The sequence below is a fragment of the Crocuta crocuta genome, unplaced genomic scaffold, assembly GCF_008692635.1.
Source record: "Crocuta crocuta isolate KB4526 unplaced genomic scaffold, BGI_CrCroc_1.0 scaffold168, whole genome shotgun sequence".
Classification (NCBI taxonomy): Eukaryota; Metazoa; Chordata; class Mammalia; order Carnivora; family Hyaenidae; genus Crocuta; species Crocuta crocuta.
Genome location: NW_027532591.1, coordinates 283,337 through 303,609, shown reverse-complemented (window position 1 = coordinate 303,609; position 20,273 = coordinate 283,337). Strand labels below are relative to the sequence as shown.

Genomic DNA, 20,273 nt, shown 5'->3' with positions numbered 1-20,273 from the left:
GGTTCCTCAAAAAGCTAACGATGGAACTAGCCTATGACCCAGCAATAGCACTGCTAGGAATTTACCCAAGGGATGCAGGAGTGCTGATGCATGGGGCACATGGACCACAATGTTCATAGCAGCACTCTCCACAATAGCCAAAACATGGAAAGAGCCTAAGTGTCCATCAACGGACGAATGGATCAAGAAGATGTAGTTTATCTATACGATGGAATACTACATGGCACTGAGAAAATGAAATCTGACCATTTGTAGCAACATGGATGGAACCTGAGGGTGTTAGGCTGGGCAAAATAAGTCAGGCAGAGGAGGACAAATACCATATGTTTGCACGTATAGGTGGATTAGGAGGAACTTAACGGAGGACCATGGGGGAGAAGAAGGGGGGAAATAGTTGGGGAGAGGGAGGGAGGCAAACCATGAGAGACTCTGGAATACTGAGAACAAACTGAGGGCAGATGGAGGGGAGAGGAGAAAGGGGGTGAGGGGGATGGAGGGGGGCACTTGTTGGGATGAGCACTGGTGTTGTATGGAAACCAACTTGACAATAAACTACGAAAGAAATAAAATAAAATAAAGAGAACTGATATTTGTGAAGAATGCCTACCTATTTGCTTTGTTTCACTGGAATTTGTCACAGCTGGTAAGCCCAGGTGTGGCACCGTTCACTGCGTCACCTGGAGGCTGTGACACCATAGGGACAGGAGTCCTGAACTGAGACACAGCACAGCCGGCTAACTCTGGCTCTAGGGAACCACGTGACAATAGAATGGGACACGTGTCACAGTGTGCCCCAGAGCATCTGGGAGTGGGAGTGGCTGTCAGTGTGGCTCCAGTCCACAACCTGTCAGTGTTAGCGGAAGTCTGACACACAGGCTCCCTTTGAATCAGGTGGAAGGACGGAGGACAGAGTGAGTGATGAGGGTACACGAAAGGACAAGTTGGGGGACACACACACCGGGACACCAGTCCAGGCAAGTCTGATGCAACCAGAGCTTGGCAGAGTGAACTGGGGGGGGGGCTTCCTGGAGGAGGTAACACCTAAGCTTAGGTGAAGGGTGCTGCCTTTTGCTGAGTGAAGCACATCAGAGGAGAAGCAGTTTGGTGCGAGAGGTGGAGGAGGCTGAGGGCACGTGGAGCTGGAAAATTATATATTCAGTTAGGGACCAACTGATTTTGAGGTCGCCCTGTCTGTACTTCTGTTTGTGCCGTTCCTGCCATCTGACAGGCCTGCCCTCATCCCCTTCCTTCCATCTACTCTGTCTATCTGAAACTCTTCCCATCCTTCCAAGGGTGAGGATGAGCTGCTGAGGGGCGACCAGGGACCATGTTCTGGAAAGGCACACCCACAGCTGGAGGCAGGAGGCTTCACCCGCACCACGGCTCCCGCCAGAGCTTACGTGCCTTTCCACATGTCCTGGGCCAGCTTGGCCACTGTCCCCTCTTCCTCTTCCCCAGGCTTCCCCATCAGCGTGCTCTGCTGCCCACATTCCCCAGCTTTCCTGGCCTGATTGGAAGGGAGACAGGTCTCCTCCATCCAGAAGGAACAAGGTTAGCTGCGTGACCTCAGTCAAGCCAGGAACCTCTCTGGGCCTCGATTTCCTTGCATATAGAACAAATTTAATAACCCCAGCCCCGCCCACCTCAGAGCGCTCTAGTGAGAATGAAACGATGCAAACTGTCACCTACTGTGTTAAAAGTACACAGGTTTTTGGTTTCAGTAGAAACCAAATACGACATAATTACATTAAGCTGATTCTTCATTTTCTTCTCTTCGCTCGTGGTAGTTTTTAATGTTTTTACAGTGAATAAGAATTACTTATTTAATAAGGTCAGAAAACTAAAGTTTGAAAAAAATATACTCAGGAATTGAGAGACGTCTAGTATTTTAAAATCAGACAGGGGCATTTCCTGTTCTGCTAGTTCCCATTAAGGATTCTCTTCCACAGGGATCATTACTGTTACCGTCATCATCCCTGAGTGTGGACCCTCAGCCTCATTTCACAGGTGGGGAAGGTGACACTCAGGAACACTAGGTAACTGTCCCTGACACATGTGGCCCGTCACCCACGAGCCACCGCCTAGTGGTCTTCACATCAAGGAACAAACATACTTCTGTAGGACATCTTCCTGGTGTTGAACGTGCTTACATTCAATTTTTAATGATCACATGTATCCGGCTGCCGCATATGGAACTGTATATGCAGTGAAGCCTGAGCCATGTAGGACCCTTGATTAACACATGAATCCAGGTGCCTGAGTTTCTGAATAGCTACAAACTTAAGTATCAACTTTTTAAACATCTTTAGATCTTTCTTAGGAATTGTCCTCTAGATGGGAAGCCTCGGTGGCTCAGTTGGTTAGGCGTCAGACTTAGGCTCAGGTCATGATCTCACAGTTCGTGGGTTCGAGCCCCGCATTGGGTTCTGTGCTGGTAGCTCAGAGCCTGGAGCCTGCTTCAAATTCTGTGTCTCCCTCTCTCTCTGCCCCTCCCCCACTCATGCTCTAATTCTCTCTCAAAAATAAGCATTAAAAAATTAAAAAAAAAAGAAATTGTCCTATAGAAAGATGATACTCCTCCCTAACTTCTTTTTTTTTTTTTTTTTAATGTTTTTGTGTGCGTGTGCGAGAGAGAGTAGCAAGCAGGGGAAGGGAGAAGGGGAGAGAGAGAGAGACAGAGAAAATATTTTTTAAATTTTTTAATGTTTTAAATAAAAATAGTATTTTCGAGAGACAGAGGGTGAGCAGGGAAGGGGCAGAGATAGAGGGAGACACAGAATCCAAGCAGGCTCCAGGATCTGAGCCATCATCACAGAGCCCCATGCTGGGCTCAAACTCATAAACTGGAAGATCATGACCTGAGCCAAAGTCAGATGCTTAACTGACTGAACCACCCAAGTGTCCCCTTGAGAGAGAGAAAATCTGAAGCAGGCTCCACACCCAGCATGGAGCCCGACTCAGGGCTCAATCTCATGACTGTGAGATCATGACCTGAGCCAAATTCAAGAGTCCAATGCTCAACCAACTGAGCCACCCAGACGCCCCCTCCCTGACTTCTTAAACAGAACATATGTTAAGTGATTTAGCCCTTTCTTAATGCCTAAGGAAAGCCATTCTATCCTAGCTGTACCTGAGTGTACATAACCCCCTCAGGTCCCTTTCTTCTCTGACTTCCATTTTCTCAATAACAATCAGAATAACTAATATTGATTGAGCACTTACCACATGCATAGTTCTGCACATCAACTCATGTCATTGTCCGACCCCAGGGAGGTGGATGTCGTTATTACTCCTGCTTTATAGACAAGGGGAGGCACCAGAGTTTCAGTAACTTGCTCAAGGTCACAGGGCTGGCAGGCCGTGGGGTCAGAATTTGAACCCAGGCAGTGGGGCATCCAGCCTCAGCATGCAGGGCCTTATCTTCCAAGCCCCAGGAGGCGTTTGGTGGGTATAGACGCCTGCCTACCCCACCCCCGTGTGGCCGCGGCCTCCGAGAGAGAGCGCACCCTCCTCCAGAAACAGCACGGCCTTCCACAGGCCACCGGACGCTTCGTGGAAACTCTCTTCTCTTCCCAGCTCCCAGCTCTTGCCACAGTTTGGGAAACTTAAAGATCCTCATTCCTTCTCCTGTCGGCCCTCTGGCCGTGCCAGTTCTGAACTTTATACCTTCAGCCCTTTTCTGGCTCTTGACAAACGGAAAACGAAATCATTCTTAGGACTGATACATGTGTGTGTATGCACGCGCATGTGTGTGTGTGTGTGCGCGCGCGCGCGTCTGTCTGCCCGTAGGGAAAAAAAAAAGACATTTTTGGCACTTTCCTCAACTCCAGTTGCATAACACCGGAAGAGACGAGGGGCTGGACAGAAACTCAAGGAGGTGGCCACAGCCTCCTGCCCACCCACCCCATCCTGCCCTGCGCCACACAGCAAAGCTCTCTGCTGCCCCGTCCCTTCCCCTGCCCTTCTGCAGAGAATTACTGTCGCGGCCTCAAACCCAACCTGGAAAATGAAGCATTCCTGCCCACCTTCCAACCTCATCGCCCACAACTCCCTGGCACCAACCCTTTTTTCCAGACAAACCAGGCTCCTCATTGATCTCAACACATGTTTCATGCTTTCCTACCTCGGTGCCTCTGCCCACACCGCTTCCCCTCCAGGACCGCCCTCCCTTTCCTCCCCCCGCATCCAAATCTACCGTCCTTCGAGGCCCTGCTGGAGACAAGGGCTAGTCAAGCCTGACTAGTACCTAGTATGTGCTGCAATGCTGGGGTCACCGTGATGAAGAAGGCAGGTAGGTTTGCTGCCCTCAAAAGAAGTCATGAAAAAGAAATTACACAATTACAAACGGTGAAAAGCTTTTCTGTTTCGCCTCTATCCACACCCTCTCTGCGTAGGGGGCCACCGCCATTGTCCGGCAGCACTCGGTAATAATGTGGGTCTCTCCCTTCCAACACCATCTCCATTTATGACACTCTCTTAAATCTTTATGGTTTTCAACTAGTGCCCACCTCTTCTGGGGAACCTTCCAGAATCCCCAGTCCGAATGCAATTACTGCCTCGGAACGTGCCCCCATTGCTGGCTTTGGTGGTCCCCCTCCATGGGCAGCCCTGTTCCAGATCTCATCAATCCACTGGCACAGTGGATGTCCTCCCTGATCCCGCAGCCCCGGGGCCTCTGACCGCACCCCTTCCCACGTACCCCACCGTGCCGCTCGGAGACCACGATGCTCTGTGCGCGCCGTGTTGTGATGGGGTCACAGTGAAGCCATGATGCCTATAGGGCCGGTCTGATGTTGCTATGTTAAACGTCTCAATGTTAACTGCGCAGACCTAGAATAGAAGTCTGGGCCGAGCAGTGTCATTCTTAGGGTGAAGGTCGGATCATTTTTTATTTTTAAATTTTGCTCAAAATTATTATCTTAGGTAGCTTTTTTTTTTAATTTTTTTTTTAATGTTTTATTTATTTCTAGGAGAGAGAGAGAGACAGCGTGAGCAGGGGAGGGTCAGAGAGAGAGGGAGTCACAGACTGAAACAGGCTCCAGGCTCTGAGCTGGCAGTCAGCACAGAACCCGACGCGGGGCTCGAACCCACGAACCGCGAGATCATGACCTAAGCGAAAGTCGGACGCTTAACCGACTAAGCCACCCAGGCGCCCCCAATCTTAGGTAGCTTTTTAAAATCTGTTTATTTTTTTTTTGTTTGTTTACATCCAAGTTAGTTAGCAGATAGTGCAATAATGATTTCAGGAGTAGACTCCTTAACACCCCTTCCCCATTTAGCTCACCCCCTCTCCCACTCCTAGGTAGCTTTTTGATATCTTTGTAATAATTTGTAAGTGGGTTGCTCAACAGACAAAACACTGGGTGGTGAACAGACACAGCTCCAGCCAGAGAAAATCATCCTGCCATTTCCTGTCCCCAAAATTATTCCAGAATTGGAACAATGAAAATGTTTTCATTAATGATGGTTGTTGGAAGGTAATTTGGTAGGACAAGGTACACTCAGGAAACGGCCAAATGGAGGTAAGGCAGTGTTCATTCTAGAGTAAAAGCAGGAAAAAGCTAAATCAAATTCTGTGATTATGCCAAGCACTGAGGAGGAGACAGTATCTCACAAAGATAATGAGAATTGAGTCCAAGACGCCACCATGCCTCAAAATCCTTTTAAGAAACAGTTCCCTTTTCCTGGGGTGTTAGCCTGTCAGAGGAGTCACCACGCAGCCCTGTGTTAAAGAGTGGATGGGCGCGTGAGGAGTGAGGGGTAGAGACGGCGTTGCCGCTGAGTGAAGTGGCAGCATAGCGTTGCTGCCAGCCCACCATGCTGCCCTCGGTGATCCCACGAGGTGCCCACTGGGTAGCCGCCGGGAGGTGCGCCGGGCAGCCATCCGCCACGCTGAGGCCATCGGCCCACTCAGCCAGCCGCTGTGGAGGCCGGTGCCCACTGCCGGTGGGAACACAAACTGGTGCAACCTGTCTGAGGGACAGTATGGAGGTTCCTTGAGAATAGAACTGCCTGAAGACCCAGCAATTGCACTACTAGGTATTTGTCCAAAGGATACAAAAATGCTGATTCGAAGGGGCACATGCACCCCATGTTTTAGCAGCACTATCAACAATAGCCAAATTATGAAAGAGCCCACGTGTCCATCGACTGACCAGTAGATAAAGAAGATATGGTACAGAGGTGCCTGGGTGGCTCAGTCAGTTAAGCAGCCAACTTCAGCTTGGATCACCGTCTCACGGCTTGTGAGTTGGAGCCCCGCGTCAGCTCTGTGCCAACAGCTCAGAGCCCGGAGCCTGCTTCGGATTCCGTGTCTCCCTCTCTCTGTCCCTCCCCTGCTCTTGCTCCCTCCTTATAAAATGTTTTATAACATTTAAAAAATTTTATAAAAATAAGATATGGTGTATACATATACACAATGGAATATTACTCGGCAATCAAAAAGAATGAAATCTTGCCATTTGCAACAATGTGGATGGAACTACAGTATATTAGGCTAAGCGAAATAAGTCAGTCAAAGATAAATATCACATGATTTCACTCATATGTGGAATTTAAGAAACACAACAGATAAACATAAGATAAAAACAGAGAGGGAGGCAAAGAGACTCCTAAAATACACACAACAAACTGAGGGTTATTGGTGGGGTGCTGGGTGGGGGGGAAGGGCTGAAGGGGTGATGAGCATTAAGGGGGGCACTTGTTGGGACGAGCACTGGGTGTTACATGTAAGTGATGAATCACTAAATTCTACTCCTGAAACCATTGTTACACTATATGTTAACTAGCTTGGATTTAAATAAAATTTTTAACATAAGCAAATAAATAAAGTTGGATGAGGATGAATGCCAGTGGAAAAAGAAGAAAAAGCCAGTGCTCCAGGTAGAAGAGCACTTGATCCCACTTCAGAAGGGCAGGTCTCGTGGTCTGAGGACGCCCTTCCCTCAGTAGACTTGTGTCTGGAACCCTCCACACCCATATCTACAGGCAGAGAGTGCTCAAAAATCATCCAAAGGACCTGCAACCGAAGGCCCAGCTGTCACGGAGGAGCAGAACACACCTAGAAGCCAAGGCTCGCTCTAAGATGGAAGGACTCCCTCCTGCTGCTACCAGCCAAGCACCTGCCCCAGGTACCGGCACCACAGGCAGGACCTTTCACAGGGGGAGTCAAAATACAAAAGCCAAGAGGCTCCTGGGTGGCTCAGTTGGTTACGTGTCTGATCTCTGCCCAGATCATGATCTCGCAGTTCGTGAGTTTGAGCCCTGCGTTGGGCTCTGCTGTCATGACAGCTCAGAGCCTGGAGCCTGCTTCAGATTCTGTCTTCCTCTCTGCCCCTCCCGCTCTCCCTCCCTCTCCCCCCTCCCCCGCTCAAAAATAAATAAATGTTTAAAAAAATACAAAAGCCAATAATTGGAAGACAAGTAGGACCACTCATAGAACATTAAGAAAGAGGAGCGCCTGGGTGGCTCAGTCGGTTAAGTGCCTGACTTCAGCTAAGGTCATGATCTTGCACTCGGTGAGTTCGAGCCCCATATCAGGCTCTGTGCTGACAGCCTGTCTCCTGCTCACATTCTGTCTCTCTCTCTCTCTCTCAAAAAGAAATAAACATTAAAAAAAAAGAGGTCCTTCTGGAGAATGGAAAGCTGTAGAAGGCAACAGTTATTATTAATTATTCTCATGATTATTGACTTGAGGAGAAGGAACAAAGAGATTCACTGCATCCTCACAGAAAAAAGCAAATAGTCTGTAGACCATCAAATGTGCTCATCCATGGAGAATGGGCTGCCAGGGAACTTGGTCCCTTCCATCTCTGGGAACCTCCTTCCTTCAGTGGGAATGGGAAACACTTCACACAGTGCAGGAGGATGCCATCAATAAAAGCAATACAATCACAAAGCCTAGAAGAATCTCTGCTATAACTTGCCACAGAGATGCAGACAAATAGCTTACAATGTATGATAACACATTAGTTCTCCTGAATAAAAACAAACACCTGCAAGGGTGCACTCAGTTCAGTGAGTGATCAGATACCACCAGTGCAGATAATGTATCAATCCCTCTCTCCCTAAATTAAAACAAGATCTCAGAAGAAGTAGAGGCTGCACAAAGTCAAGTGCTGATAGCTGCCAACGGTTAGTATGGCTAGAGTTTGTTGTTCTCTCTAATTCTGTCTATGTTCAAAAAGGTTCATATTTTGTATATGCAAAATAAAAATTCTTGTGTGGCTGCAGGAAAAGGAGGGAAGGGAGGGAGGTCAGGAAGGTGAGGGGAAGAGGAGACGGGGAAGGGCAGGGCAGGGCAAAGAAGGGGAAGGCGCTGAGGACCCTGGGCATGAGCTTTCCCGGGAGCCCGATCAAGTTCCTCTCCCAGCTCCTCCACACTCTGGCTGTGTGACTGTGGATAAGTGTGAGGTACTCTCCGTGCATCTATAATTTGCTTTTGGAAAATCAGGATACTGTCTCCCCCATAGGCTTATGAATTATTAATTATGAAGTTATAATTAAATAACAGATGTTGAGTACTTGGCACATAGTAGGCGCTCAAGAAATTCGCACTATGACTACTTTATAAAGATCTGCCCTTTACAAAATAGATACATTCAGGAAATTCTATGCTTTACAAAAGAATTCACCACAGGGGCCCTTTAAGCCCTCAGCCCTGCTAGTGCATTTTAAACGGGATTGAGTTTACAGAAACCCATTTACACATGACTTTTCAAGAACGCAGCAGCCAAAGCACTAATGAAGGCAGGCAGATCTACAGAGAGAGCTCCCTGGGCAGACTCTCTCAGATCCTGTCCAGCAGGATTCTCTGAAAGACTGGAGACTAAAAACATCTTCTCTGAAAACCCACAAAGACCCACTGGCTTCCCTCTAGGAAGCCTTTTTTCCATGCGTATTTGGAAAGGGCTGCGGTATCTCCAGCGATGGGTCCAGGCTTATGAAGACAATAGCAATAGGCTAACGACATTCGCTAACATTTACTGAGGGCTTCCTACGTGAGAGGCATTGTGTTAACTTCCGTGCATTATCCTGCACAAGGCAACGAAAGCTAACGCCAGTACAGCCACAACAAGTGCTTCCAGGTGAAAGAAGTCCCTATAATTCCTTACGACCTCTATTGGTTGGGGTTTTTTCAGATAGAGAAACTGAGGCACAGAGTAGGTAAGTCATTTTGCCCAAGGTTACCCAGCTGTAAATGAGGGATGAGCAGAACTGGTCTGGCTCCGCAGCCCACCCCATCGCAGAGCCCATGCTCCATGCCCCGTACCCCCTCCCCACCCCACCAGCACACTAGATCCAGCAGAGACAGGACTGTGGGGCCGAGGGTCCCCTCGGGAGGCCCTGCCCCTCCCGCTGCCCCCTCCCCATCTCACTTAGCCCTCCACAAGCTGTTGTCAATTGCAGTGGAGTATTTACAGCAACCAGCGACCGCCGCCACCTCTGGCCACGTGGCCTATAATTTGATGCTCAAGTTGTTAACCAGCCGCTTTTGAGCACTGAGCTCTTCATACATGAGTGTCTCTCCCAAGAGCCAGGCTGGCTGCGTCTTGGCTGCTCCTGACGCTTGCACACCTCTCCTGCTGGCCCTGGGTGTGCACACATGCTAACTATGCCATCACACATGGACAACTCCTCACACTCGATTTTCACCAGGAAACGGTCCGCATTCACTGTTCAGAACACAGCCCCAACACACATGATGTGCCATACAGGCTCCCAGGCCCCCCCATGCACATCCTCCTGTCACCCACACCCGAGACACTACGAAGATAACAGCTGAGGCCGTTCCGTGTAAAGCAGAGTGGGCAGGGAGCAGCTGCTGGTCCCTAGCCCATGTAGATTCCCACGAAATATGTTCTCGCCACATAATTGTTTATGGGGAAACTATCCACATGCTCAACTCTGCATCAGGGTAACCAGAAAAATACTGAAGATAGATCTCCATTTGCATCAGTGGCTTAAATGCCACTGTCACCAGGATGTGCCTGCATCTGATCGCTCTTTACCTAGGCGAGGGGGAGTGTAGATAGGGGAATTCATTGTTCTCTCTGCTTCTGCACATGTTTGAAATTGTTCACCCTGATGCGTGTACCTTATCCCCTGACTCTCCATCTGTGCCCGGCGTCTGTGTGTGATGAGGTGTAGGGCAGAGGTTGAGGGCAGTGCATGTGCTCACACACTAGCACGCCTGCCTCTGTGTGTGTTTGCACAAAGCAGACCCAGCACTTTGGCTCTTTTGCCGGCCCTCTCCCCAGGGAGCCTTTGCAGCGTGGGGCTGCCCTCCACTTAACTAGCTGAGAGCAAACGCACGACCGAAACCAGGTCCCCACGCCACCCGCCATTAATGTAACAACAAGAGCAGGGTGGTTGTGAAAGAGGCAAGGGAGCAGGGGATAAGGCAGGGAAATGAGGGGGGTTAGGACCGTGAGAGCAGAGGAAGAAACTGGGGCCCATCAGCCCGAGGGGGAATAGATTCGGGAATATGTGCTCATCTGCCATCACCAAGGAGACGGCCCAGGCAGTGGGAGGTGACTGATGGAGGGTCTGAGGAGGACACACATTCCCAGCCCCTCAGAGGCCTTCTGGGTCACCGTGTCTATGAGGACAGGGATCAGCCTTAGCCCTTCCCCTGGAGGTTCTGAGGTTGGAGCACCTGGGAGTCCCCATGGGTGTAGACGACAGGGTAAGCCTGAGCTAGTGGGGCTCAGCAGAGCTGGCTTCTTATGGATTCCACACTGGCCACAGACAAAGGCCAAGGGAAAGACAGGGAAGAACGGGAGAGGGGAGAAAGGATGTCTGAGTCCAAGGGGTGAGACAGCTGAGCCCACAGGAGCCCAGCCTGCGCTGGAGCTTTAGCGACAGGCACTCTTGCAGCACAAGCCAGGTAAGGCCCCAGGACCAGGGTCGCTCCCGCAGCCTTTGTAAGCCACTGAGGAAAAGCGGGTCCTGCCCGGTGTGCCTCTAAGCTGCTGCCAGTCCTCAAGGACACCTCCCTGGGGCCGGGGCGCAGGGAGCGTACCTTCCTCAGCGGCCCCTGCAGCAGGACCTGACTGTGGACTCAGGGAGAAGCAGGAAGCCAGTGGGAGAGAAGGAAAAGAAAACCTGAGAGCAAGGGAGAAGACGGCCCCACGGAGTGAGAAGATGGGAGTTCAGGTCCTACCGCTGTTTATGGTTACAACCCTGCAAACAGAGAATGCAAACACCCATCCCAAGGCCCTGTGAGGACTAAACAAGACTGAGGGAGTGGAAAGGCTTTCCAGGGAGGTCTGTGAGCCTCCTCACTTTTCACGATTGCCAGCAGAGGGAATGTCACCGACCCGGGGTGGAGATGACAGTGAGCCATTATCTGCCAACGTGGAGATTTCATCATTAATACTTACATATACTTCTATGTCTTGCCTCATCCCACAGATTTGAGCTGACTGGGGAAGAAAAATCCCTGACAGACCGACCACAGGACAGATCGGTGAACAGAGGAATGAAGACAGGCAGGAAGAGGGTAAGACACCTTGGGGGAAAGAAAAGTCCTCCATTCAGATGCTCAATTCCACATGTATTTACTACGCATCTGCTCTGTTTTGTTTCAGGTGACTTTACCCAGGGATAGAAGCATGGCAAATGTGGGTTTATCCCTTTCCCTCTTCCTTTCCTCCTGCACACACAGCCAGAGAGTCTTTCCCAGGGTCCCTTGCAGTCCGATGGAGCCATGTGCCTGGGTTCTGGCCAAGGAAAGCAGTCAGAAGTAAGCGATATCTGCGACCTGCAGACCTGGCCCTTTAAAACACAATCTCCTCCATCAGGCACATGGGTGGCTCAGTCAGTTGAACATCCGACTTCAGCTAAGTCTTGAGCTCATGGTTCAGTGAGCGTAAGCCCAGATTCAGGCTCTGTGCTGACAGCTTGGGGCCTGGAGCCTGCTTTGGATTCCTTGTCTCCCTCCCTACCTGCTCTTTCTCCGCTTGGGCTCTGTGTCTAAAAAATAAATAAACGCTAAAAAAATGTTTTTAATCTCCCCCAGAAATTTCTGATCTCTCTCCTCCTCTGAGTTTAGAAGATCCCATGGAGAATGCCAAGGACCTAGAACTGGGGCCCCCAACCCACAAGGGGTCAGTGGTAGAATCGGTTATGAAGGAGTTCCATAAATTTGGATGGGAAAATTTTTATCTTTATTTTGACATATCACTGAACTGAAATTCAGCATTTTATTCAATTATGGAGGGAAAAACCATAGTAGTATTCTCCATACCTGTAATTTTGCCACCCACAGAAATTGCAGGTATTTTTCTACATCATGTTAAGTTGTTGCAGAAGTATCAAAAGGCCACTTATACTGAGAACACTTAGAAATTGTACTGTTAATCCCATTGCTTTTTAAATTTAACTTGTTATTATTATATTAAACATTTATTCTATTGTTTTATCACACATACTATTACATTACAAAATTTAAAAAATATTTTATATTTGAACTTCAATACGATTGATTTCTTTTATAGTCCTGTGAACTGGATTTTATCCATTGACAAACCCTTAATCTTACGGGTCCACAGGCCTCATTAATCTTCCTAAGGGAATCCATGGGGACTCCTCCCCTAGAAAATTGTGGAGCCCCAAGATAAAAGGTTCTGGGTCTCTGAATGACTATGTGGAACAAAGTATCCCCCACCCACTACCACCACCAACATTTGGATAATGAGATGGATAAAAAAAAAAAAAAGTATTTATTAACTACTAAAACTACTAAGACCTTGAGAACCACTTATAATACAGAGGGGAGACCTTGTGACCAGGGTAGGAGTAGGGGTACACCTCTCAGCTTAAGCTCACTGTGGACTCACTCTTAGCTCGCCTAAATGCCCTTATTCACAAAGGATGAATTCCCAGGATGCCTTTCCCTCATACCCAATCTTCTACTATCACAATTCTTCCAAACCTTCAAGGCCAGCTCAAATTCCACTTCCTCCAGGAAGTCTTCTGCACCTCCTTTCCTCTCACAGGACTTACTAGACCTGATGTGAAGCACCAAGAGCCAGCAACGTCAGACTATGAGCTTCCCCGCGGGGGTAGACAGTTGGATAAATTCCCTCTCTGTTCCCCAACATATACCCCACCCCTACAATGAGCCCAGTCCAAGGAGGCTTAGCCACAGTAGGGCCAGTAAATTTTTGCTTCATGGGAGGCAGGTGGGTGGTCGGGGAACTGTCTGTCTGATTCATCTCTCTTCTCTCAGCCTGGCCCACGCCCACAGAGAGTATGCGTGTTCAAGGAAAATATGCGATGATGAGGCAGGGGGGCAGACAGCTAGTGCTTTCCCACATTGGGGCCACAAGTTCCCTCCTCAGACACTAGTTCTGCCCGATCTGGATTTTACACCGAAAAATTTTATTCCCCAGGTCTCTGTCATTGGGTAGCCAGATGAGAATAGAAGTCAGGAAGGAGTTAAAAACAAGGCGAATCCTCTCCAACCCCACAGAAAGATACCTCTGGTGGGTCCCAGCTGAGTCAGCTCTTTGTCCACACCCTTGAAAGCCACTCCCTCTGCCCACCCCTCTTCCTCTCCCAGCCTGCCCCACCCCCAACAAGCATTTGCAGCCTCTGCCCTTGGGCTGGGAGCACTCTGTGCAGCTCTGGAAACCCAGTCTTGCTCCCTGGACAGCTGCTGCACTGTGGGAGAGTGGGGGGAGGCAGGGGAGGGTACCCAACAGCCCAAGACCCTTCTGGAATGGAGGTGAGAATGGAGATGAACTGACCTGGAGTAATGGTCCCTCTCTCCTTCGGGTTATCTTGCTACAGTGGGGCTCTGGGCCCCCCAGGTCCTGTCCTGGGTACAGCTGTGCCTACCCCCTCTCCCTGCCACGCTGGGCACCAGACACCATTCCTGCTCTGTTAAGGATCAAACCTCTGAATATTATCTCTGTTCGTCTCTAGGAATGCAACACACCTTCGAAGCGCCGCCAGAGACCCATGGTGGATGCATCTACTCACATGCCAGGCCGTGTGCCGTGTGCTGGGGCCAGTGTGATGCAACGGATTCAACTCCTGCCCTCAAGGAGCTCCCAGTCTGGTGAGGGAGATGGAGCTGTGACCAGAAAATCATACACCACGACAAGCTCTTGGAACGCACCAGCAGTGATAGGAGCCCAGGGAACAGGATCTGAGCCCAGGCTTGGGGACTAGGGGGCAGAGGAGAGGAAAGGTTTCCTGAAGGAGGGGACACCTGAGTTGGGAGTGAACCGAGTAGAAAGGAAAAGAAGGGACAGTAAGATGCATGAAACAGAGAACCATTGGCTCATGGGCTTATCAAAGGGTAGGCTCCTAGACTGCTCCAATCATTCTTTTAATGAACAGCTGTTTATTGTACCAGATGCCACGCTGGGGAGAAAGACCTAAGAATGGAAAGGATCTCATATCCCAGAGTCAGCCTGGCTTCCATACCCTACTCTTGAGAGGCAGACTGCCTCTTTCAAATCCAAGCCCCTGGGGAGAGGAGAAGTCTGAAGACACCCAGGGTGTCAGGATGCAGGGGGATCTCCTCCTGGCCACGTTCAAGGAACTCTCTGGGATGGACAAGGGCAGGGAAGCCTGGCTCTGTGCAGCTCCAGTGACTGGCAATCCCAATGGTCAGAGCACTGTTCACTGGAGTCAGAGTTGAGCAGGACAGAGTTCTGGGAGATGGCTGCTGTCCCCAACAGTTTCCAGCCCAGAGAGTCGAGGAGCAATTCACCTCCACAATACGTTCTTGAGCTCTCCTCCACCAAAGCCCTAGCTATTCTTCCCTCAGAGCCCAGAGTACATTTTAGTTAGATATACATTGGTGTGTTTCTTCCTCTCCTCCGCTAGATCACCACCACCCTGAGGCCAGGAACAACGTCTGTTTTGTTCACTACTGTATCCTCAGCGCAGGGCAGAGATGGGCACAAAGCTTCTCAAAAGACTTGTTGAAATGAATGGAGACTGATGGGTGGATGTGGAAGGACATTCTGGCAGATGAGGGCAGCCTGGTGATGAGCTCATTTCATTTCACCAACAGGGGCACCGGGCCAGGAAGAGGGTGGAGCTGCCCCAAGACAAAGCTGCCAATGTATCTGGAGGTGGTGGGGTGCAGCCAGGCCTGTTACTGGGGTGCAAACACAGACACAGAAAGGAACAGCCCTGGCCCCCAAGATGCCTGGGTCTGCTCAGAATCAGTTCCCTTTAGGAACGCTGCTTCCCCACCCTCAGCCATCTTCTTGGACTTGTAAACTCCTTGTCCCAGGGCTGCAAAACAGGCACAGGCTTCCTTTCAAACGGAAGTCGCACAACTGGCCTAAAGGGCCAGGGAGGTAGGAGGAATGGAGCAGTGTCCAGGGGAGGAGGTGGGGGAGGGGCTCTTGCTTCGGAGCCACAGCTAGGGGACCTACAACAAGGACGTGACAGCTGTGGCACCTACCCCGCGCAGAGCCCAAGCACGTCCGCAAGCACGAGATCGACCCCTGGCAGTTTAGGGTCAGGCCTGGAGCTCAGAGGCTGGCCCGCTCCGAGCTGAGCCGCCCCGCGGGGCGCGGGGTCATCCCTTTTAGCCCTAGGTCTGCTCTCGCCTCGGAGCAAAAGCGTCCCGGTTTGCAGAACCGGCTTCTAAGGGAGGGTCAGACCCTGACGGGGGCGGGGCGGGGTCACCTCGGTTGGCGCCCGGTACTCTCCGGGTACTTTGGGGCCAGCGGCGCCCCCAGGTGGCAGGGCCCCGCCGGCGCTCCGGGTCCGGGTCGGGGAGGGATTCAGGAACCTCGCTCCTCTCACTCTCTTTCAGGGAGCCTCGCGGACTCGCTTCGCCTTTCAGGAGTTACTTCTGCTTCTGAATATTCTTTGCAAGCATCTTCGGGGCTCTTTCTGCTCACAGAATGCAAGTGGGTGCGCGAGCGCTTCTGAGAGCAAGAATCCTAAATGCAAGCGCAGAGGGGACAAGTCACGCGAAAGTCACCCCAGCTCCGGGGGAAGCAAACACGGAGCCCCGCCCTGCCCCTCCGGCCGGCCGCGCCCATTCGCCTAGGCCTCTGCCGACACCCACTCTTAGGACTTGTCTCTGGGAGTAGCCGTCATGCCCGCCAGGTTACCCACCCCCAGGATTTGGGAGCTTTGGCCACAACCCCACAAAATCTTAAGTTCTCCAGCTTTGGCCTTGGACAGGGACACTGGGGAGGAGGCAGAGCCACGGCCCCTTCCCCACAGCTCCACCAGCACCTGCACAGGGTCCAGCTCTCCGGCTCCCATGAAGTGCCCCACCTCTCTTGCTCTCTTGCCTCCCCCTAAACACTCACACACTCCCCCAGTGTTTCCCAGAAAGGGGGGTGTCAGGTTTTATAGAGACAGAAGTAAAAGGAGCTGGGGTAGAGGCTCCCTTTCACCGTTGGGGCCAGCCTTCTACTTCATGCCACCCTATCTCAATGCCAAGTGCAGACACTCAAGAGACAGGGCTGAGAGCTCAATGGGCTGCCCGGTGGTGACTCGCCCTCACATTCGCTCCTCATCTTCCTGAAGGAGGCAGCTGCATTCAGAACAGAGGAACCGAGGCATCCCCGGACACTTGGCCACCTCTCTCTGGCCCTGCCATAGGAGGGAAAATCCCTGGGTCTAGGGTAGAAGCCCCTCGGGTCCAGAAAGGAGGGAGCCAAGTCCTTCCTCTGCCCCTCTTGTAGTGGAAGCCCCGAGGCAGCCACCCGTTCTGTGCCCCCAGAGCCCCAGCCCAACCTGAGGCAAGCTAAGCTGCAGAGGGAGAGCTGAAGGAGGAGTGAGAATTCTTCCGCAGACTAGAAGGAGCACCTGGGAGAAGCTATTGACCACAGACTTGGAAGGCGAGTCCGGGCTAATGTGTTCCAACTCCATTTCTCAGACAGAGAAACCGAGTCTCGGTAAGGGTGAGAACTACGGGCCCAAGGTCACAGAGAGTCAGCACCCTGGCTGGAATCATGAATCCTTTCTCCTCTTCCCCTTCTCAGCCACCAGTATTAGACAACTAACCATCTTCAATGAAGACTGAGAACGAGGGGGAAAGAGACATCAGATCTCTGGTTCGTACATAAGTATACTTCAGAATCTTTATCGCTGCCTGCCTAGCACATATGCACATGCTCAGATGTGCTCTCCCCCCACCCCAACACACACACACACACACACACACACACACACACACACGCCAACACTCCCCCAGACCTCTACCTCTCAGAGCCCTGAGGCTCAGCCAACACCTCCCAACCAGGAAGGAATGGCTCCAGCCAGGGTACTGGGACCTAGATGGCCCGGATTTTCTTTGCATGTTCACCACTGTCTAAAAGGTCTGGAGTCACTTAGGGCATAGGAAGCAAGGCTTGGAATAGCCAGGTGGGTGGACTGGCTGACAGATTCTCCAACAGACTCAGAAATAGGGAGAGGGATGCTACTGCCTGGGAAAATTGGAGGAAAAGAGGTGATTGACTGGAAAACTCCAATCACCACCCCCCAACCCCTTCCCGCAGCCAAGCTGGTGCCCAGCCTTCTGCACGGTCTGGGGCTGGGGAAGGACTCAGCTGCCTTCCCCAGCCCCGGAACAACCCAGAGTATGGCAGAGCACTGGATGCTGTTGCTCCCCCACTCTCCTGCTGACTGCTGCCAGCACTCTGTTCACCTCAGGGCAACTGATTTCAGGCCCTGGTTTCCCTGGATAATTGACTGCTCTCCCACACCTTGATCTCGACTTTGTTCACATCCTGCCTCTGGGAAGGAAGGAGATTCAGAAGCATCCATAGCCCAGACAACACTTGAGATTTCCCTAGAGTACAAAGGGAGGTGCTGGATTTTTATTTCCTCAAAATATCTAGCCCAGCGCTTTAAAATTCAATGCGGGTGCATAAGAGGCTGCAGGCTACAGCATGCCGAGCAACTTTGGGCAAATTCCCACCCTTACTCTTCCTCCAGACCTATTTGCCCATCAGCTCAATGTGAGCCCTGGAAACCTTGCGAACTCTGGTGTTACTGGCTCCACAAATTGCACCCACCCCCTTGCTGCTGGAGGACAGTTTCCTGGAATGGAAGGGTAGGCTCCAGAATTCCCCAGGATCCCAGACCTAGTCCCTCTGCACAGGCTGGAGCAGCCAGTGGCAGAGTGAGAGCGGGTCAGAGGCCAGACAATGGAGCCCCTTGGGTACCCTGGCTAGATCAAAGGCAGGCTTCGAGGGTTAGACACCACCAGAAAAGGGAGGGAGCAGGAGCTTCAGGAGGAAACCAGCCTGCTCCACTGCTGGTCAAGTCACTGTGCCCCTCAGCACCCTCACTGGGTGCTCTGCATTCTGAGCCTTGTCTGCAGTGGGGAAGGAAGTAGGAAGAAGACAGGCCCCAGGCTTTGCTGGAAGAATAGGGGAAGAGGCACAAAATTCAGCCCTTCCCCTCTACAACCCTAGACACCCATTCCTAACCCTTTCACCCCAGTCCTCCACACCCACATCCCTCCAGCCTCTGCTTCAGCCATCCAACGAGGGGAGCCACACTCCTGGACTCACACTGATACCGTCACAAATACAGCACATACAGAGTCACTCACAACTATTTCTCCCCATACACGGTCATCCAGATACACTGATAACTGTATGTATGCACATGCACAAACATATACACAGTTACAGACCCCAAATATCCAAAAAGGACATACACACCTCCCGGCTGTGATACCTGGAACCATCATCATAAAATGGAAATCTACCATCCTTAAGTCTTAAAACACCAATTTTTTTTACCTCAAATACGGTGATAATCACTTGCCTTGCCTTTCCTTTGGTTCTCAACTACCCAAGTTAGATTGCCTTTGATGACACTAGGCAGATGTTTGCTGCTTGTATCTCTGGCACAATACCCAGCACACTGTAGGTGCTCAATAAATATTTGAGGAAAGAAGAAAGAAGCCAGACAGGAAAGAGATCTCCACGACTGGAGGCAAATTAAACTGCCTGTGTTTGATCCTCATCAGGTAACTTCTCAGACAGGAAAACTGCTCTTGGACACAGACTGAGCCCTGAGGTAGACCTCACTCACAATCTTCAGATGATCAACAGAGGAACCCAGGCACTGGGGTGCAGGGTGCGCAGATCAGAGGCCAGAGCTGCTGCCCAGAGTGCAGCAGAACCCGGAAGCGGCCTAGCAGTCCGTCTGCCTTCGCACTGCTGTTATTTTAGACCCTTGGGTTTGCAAAGGACACTCAGAACGATCCTCGATCCTCAATCCTCCCTCTCGCCTGGAGCTCCACAAAGCGTGACTGGCCAGAGCCGCCAGGACGTGGGAACTAGGCGAAAAGCCAGTCGTCCAAGCCCCGGGATCCGACTCCTTGTACTGGGAGCCCGGGTCTTTGGATCCACTCCCGGGCTCCGAAACTGTTCCGAGGTGCGATCTCGGCCTGGTCCCTTCTGCTCTAGTGCAGAAAGTGGCTCCTGCCATCTGGGTCTGAGGCTAATTTAAGTGGTAACCTCACCAGCGGCCCTCTTTGACTAGGGTGACTCGAGGAAGTGAGAACTGACGCAAAAAGATTGAAACATTTGCATGGGACTCTGCACTTGAGACGTGAGCCCACTGGGCCCAGGACAAGAGGCGCCTCCGAGGGAAGGGAAGGACCAAGATGGGCGGCAGAGGGTAGGGATCACCCCCCCACACACTCAGCGGGGACCCGACACATCTGCATCTGAATGCGATGGAGCATCTAAGTCGGGGAGTCCCAGCAGCACCGACACCTGCTGGGATAGAGGGACGCAAAACGGGGGCACCCTGTAAGCGGCAGGAATGAACTTGGACAATAAGCCCTTCTCCTGTACCCTCAGCGGCCCCCACTCCTCCACACAGACACTGTTCTGCAGCGTCTACACAGTTCATTTGAAATATGCTTTTCAAGGTAGTGGTGATCTTTAGGAAGGGACAGAATCGAAGGAACAGATTTACATGTATTGTTCCCCCTATAGTTTGTCTTTTCCTGTCCTAAAATCCATGCAACCGCAATTCCAACGGTACTTCTGCCTGCGTAGACAGAAATGTCCCGGAGGCAAGACCAGTCTACGGCGATTTTCCAACACCGGGGAAACGGAGCACAGACCTACAAGGTCCCGGCTTCCCAAGGCGAAACGCGCAGGACCCGTGTAGCGCTAACTGTGCGCATCTCCCGAGCGGCGCCTGCGGGGGCCGCTGCGCCCGCCCCGGGAGCCACGCATCTCCGAGTAACTGCAGGGCGGAGGTGAAGACGCGGACCCCGCCCATCCCCTCCAGGAGTTTGACACTGCATC

The 20,273-nt window shown here is 51.3% G+C and overlaps 1 long non-coding RNA gene across 1 annotated transcript in view; it reads right to left on the bottom strand.

Moving 5' to 3' along the window:
- Positions 1-719, bottom strand: part of LOC144244488 (uncharacterized) — a 41,165-nt gene extending 40,446 nt beyond the window's left edge. Inside the window, exon 1 of the long non-coding RNA XR_013338958.1 lies at positions 608-719. This is a non-coding gene — a long non-coding RNA (uncharacterized LOC144244488). The remainder of the gene's footprint in view (positions 1-607) is intronic.
- Positions 720-20,273: the final 19,554 nt, after the last annotated feature.